This window comes from Orycteropus afer, unplaced genomic scaffold, assembly GCF_000298275.1.
Source record: "Orycteropus afer afer isolate SDZICR_OR568_19922 unplaced genomic scaffold, OryAfe1.0 scaffold00034, whole genome shotgun sequence".
Taxonomy (NCBI): Eukaryota; Metazoa; Chordata; class Mammalia; order Tubulidentata; family Orycteropodidae; genus Orycteropus; species Orycteropus afer.
Window position 1 is genome coordinate 9879786 of NW_006921621.1, and position 4439 is coordinate 9884224.

The window sequence follows — 4439 nt, forward strand, 5'->3', positions numbered from 1 at the left end:
AGCAGCCTGCCATGCTCTGCCAACCTTGGGACTTACAATGGATTTGAATTAATGGCCTGCCATGTGGTTTGGTAACATTGGGACTGTGCCATTTTATTTACTGATCTTGGGCCTGTTAGCCTCAGCAGCTAGTAGCTGTCTGAGTGAAGAGATGCCTCTAGCTTCAGTGGTCCGGGAGCAAGAGACAGAGCTGAAGCCCAAGGTCGAGGGGCTTTCACTCAGTCCCTAGAGCTTGGCACTTTGAACTTGGACTCAAAGCCTCCAAATTGTAAGAATAAACTCCTGTTTGTTAAGGCCATCTCATTTGTGGTATATATTCCTGTCAGAGCAGCATTAGGTAACCAGAACAGTGTCTATCATCCCAGCCATACCTTTTATTTCATTAGTTAATTTGACCTAGACCTGGAGTCCAATTCTGACAAACTGCAGCAAGTAACTATAAAAAGTTGTGGTGAAATTGAAACGCAAGTAATTCTAACATTAATAGATGTCAATAATTGAGCCTTACTTCCTGCCAGGCACAGTTCTAGAGCACTTTATATGTAATCATGCATGTAATCCTCAGAAGAACCTATGAGTTAGATATTATTATCCTCATTTTATAGATGAGTAAAGTGAGGTATAGAAAACCTCAGAAAACACCATAGGATATCCCACCGATAAAGTCAAAGCTGACACCTGAACCCTAGCTAGAGAGCTTGCTCTGATACCACTTTCCCACCTTCAACTGGTTATAAATACAGGCTCTCTTGTGTTAAGTCAATTCTCACTCATGGCAATCCTGCCTATGTTAAAGTAGAACTTTACGAACAAGCATTTTAATGTAGTATGTAATGAAGGAGACCACCAGACTTTTCTTCTGTGATGTCTCTAGGTGGGTTTATACCACCAACCTTTCAGTCAAATATAAGAACCCTCAGTTAAATCTGAATTTCAGGTAAACAATGAATAATGTCAAACATACTTCATGTGACATACTTATATTTAAAAAATTGTTTGTTGTTTATCTGACTTCACATTCACATGATGTTCTGTATTTTTATCTGCTAAATCTTCTAACTCTATTCCAGAGGAGGGTGCATGTACCAAGAAAGCAAAGGGAAAAAAAAAAAAAAAATGTCTAGTTGGAGCTTTGATCTCAAACCCCAAAGCAGAACTTTAATCCTAGGACTAGGCTAGGTACAGGTCTCCTTTTTTGCTGTCCTAGACTGACAGCAGTCAAACCTGACTGGACATCAGCATCACTTGTGTAGCTTTAATAATACAGATGCCTGGGCCTGGCTTGCTAATCAAGCATACTTATTCTACTGGTGAGTTATTGAGTATAGGAATCATAATTTTCCATCATTTCCTGTGGAGATGTTCAAGGTTGAGATTGAGCTGAAGAGCATCTGCATTCTCTAGTGAGCTCCTAACTGTTTGTTTTTCTCCTCATTTTCTTCCTAGGAGCTCTGGTGGCACTGTGGTTAAAGCATTGGGCTGCTACCTAACAGGTCAGCAGTTCAAGCCTACCAGCAGCTCCACAGGAGACAGATGAGGCAGTCTGCTTCCAGAAAGATTTACAACCTCAGAAACCCTATGACTTAGTTCTACTCTGTTCTATAGGGTCACTATGAGTCAGAATTGACACGATGGCAATAGGGTGGTTCCTACTCTTCCTCCCTCTTTCTTCATAGTCCAGCTATTTGTGATTGGTCTAAAATCCTGACTGAAAGTTCCAGCTTGCCATTTCCAACAAGTCCAAGGATATATTCCAAAATATACTCTCCAGTGTGGGAGGAACAGAGAATAAAAAGACTGAGTATGAGAGAAAATTTCCTCTCAACGCCTGGAGCTGCCACCTGGGCCTCTTTGTTTGTTTCTTTGTTTTACATTCAACATTTCATGTACATTTGGTTTCCCTCCCCAGTTACCATCCCCAACACTAACCCACTCTCCTCCCCTCCCTTCCCAGTAACCCCTCCCTGTGCCCCTCATAGTTATGCACTCCTGTGTGTCCTGCATTTCCCCCATGTGAATGATGCCCCTCTGGTGCCCCATGGTCGATTGCTCCAAGGGATGCATCTCCATAGAGTATGTGGGTGCGTCACCCTTGGTTGAGTAGTCTACGTGTATGTCTTGTTTACTATTGGGCTGAGAGCCAGCCCCTGGGAGTGAGTTTTATTCCAGGCCTGAAGTGTATCCCAGGGTCATAGTATTGGGGGTTTCACCAGACTCCATCCAACCAGTAATTCTGGTCATTATTGTTTTTGGATTTTGTTCCACCTTTTTCCTCCCACTCTATCTAGGATCTCCAGTTCCGATCCTTTCCTGAGTGGTCGGCATTAGTAGCTGGGCACCATCTAGTTCTTCCAGTGTCAAGGTCCATCATGTCCTAGGGCTGGTTGTATCCAAATGCCCATGGTTTTTTGCACTCTTCTTCGCTTTCAATGATAGGAGACCATTAGCTGCATCTTAGATGGCCGCTTGAAAGCTTTTAAGACCCCGGATGCTACTCACCAATGTAGGTTGTGGAGCAAGATTTTTATGTATTTTGTTGTGCCAATTGAGTCTGGCATCCCTCAATACTATGGTCCTGAGTCAGTAGATCCATTGGATCTCTCTCCCACAGTATCTGGCTGTCTGTGAGGGATTGCTCTATGTCTGTCTTCTGTTGTTTCTTTAATGATTGTGTGTATTTTGTATCACTGGTTGTGGTAGTAAATTTGTATGTCAACTTGGCTGGGCCTGGTTGGCTGGGCAGCTGGTGGTAGTTATTCCTCATGATGAGACTGGCAATCAGCTCCATGGTGAGATCTACCACAAACATCTGAGTAGCTGCCTTTGAGATGTGATCTGCTTCTTATATATAAGGAGAAGCCTTGGGGATAGTTTCAGCTTACAGTATGCTTGAACCCTGCATGTAGTCGAGTCATTGTTTAGCAGCCTGCCATGCTCTGCTGATCCTGGGACTTACATTGGACTTGAATCAATGGCCCACCATGTGGTTTGGTAACATTGGCACTATGCCATTTTATTTGTCGACCTTGGGCTTGTTAGCCTCAGTACCCAGTAGCTGCCTGAGTGAAGAGATGCCTTTAGCTTCAGTGGTCTGGGAGCAAGAGGCAGAGCTGAAGCCCAAGGTCAAGGGGCTTTCACACACCCCCTAGAACCTGGTACTTTGAACTTGGACTTAAAACCTCCAAATTGTAAGAATAAACTCCTGTTTTGTTCAAGCCATCCCATTTGTGGTATATTCTTATAAGAGTGGCACTAGGTAACCAGAACACTGGTATCTGTGCAAGATAGCCTCAGCTGAATCTATCCTCGGTCTAGACCCCCATCTGATCTTTGCAGATGTTTATGTGCTTATCTGTAGCCTGGTGTTTTGTGTTAATAGTAATGCAATATTGTGGATATACTGGTTGGTATTAGCATCTGTCGTTTATATCTTATGTGCACAATTTGGTGTTCTCCCTGTTCTGGTTACCTAGTGCTACTCTGACAGGAATATACCACAAATGGGATGGCCTTAATAAGCAGGAGTTTATTCTCTTACTGTCTGGAGGCTTTAAGTCCAAGCTCAGAGTGCCAGGCTCTAGGGGCTGGGTGAAAACCCCTCTACTTTGGGGTCCAGTTCTGCCTCTTGCTCCCAGTCCACTGGAGCCAGAGGCATTTCTTCACTCAGACAGCTGCTGACTGCTGAGGCTGACAAACCCAAGGTTGACAAGTAAAAAGACACAGTCCCGATGTTACCAAACCACACAGCAGGCCATTAATTTAAGTCCATTGTAAGTCCTAAGGTCAGCAGAGCACAGCAGGCTGCTGAACAACGACACAGCTACTTGCAGGGTCCAAGCATGCCATAAGCTAGAGACCATTCCCCAAGCCTTCTGCTTATATACAGGAAGCAGATCACATCCTAATGCAGCTACTCAGCTGCTCACAGTAGATTCCACCATGGAGTTTGATTACCAGTCCCATCATGTGGAATACTACATCCAGCTGCCTAGCCACTCAACCAGGCCCAGCCAAGTTGACACACAAACATAACCACCATACTCCCTTTTCCCAATGTTATCATGGTGGTCACAGACTCTTTCCATACCATCCCTCCCCTTGCCCACCTCAGCGTTTGTATGTAGATAACTTGTTATCTCCTGTTGCAGTGTTTTATAGTTTTCTTTGTACAGGTCTTTTGCACTTTTGGTAAGATTTATTCCTAGATATTTCATCCTTTTAGTAGCTGTGGTAGTTAAGTTTGTGTGTCAACTTGGCTGGACCTGGTTGAGTGGCTAGGCAGCTGGATGTAGTATTCCCCATGATGAGACTGGTAATCAGTTCCATGGTGGAATCTACTGTGAGCAGCTGAGTAGCTGCCTTAGAGATGTGGTCTGCTTCATGTATATAAGAAGCCTTGGGGAATGGTCTCCGTCTTATGGCACATTTGAACCCTGCAT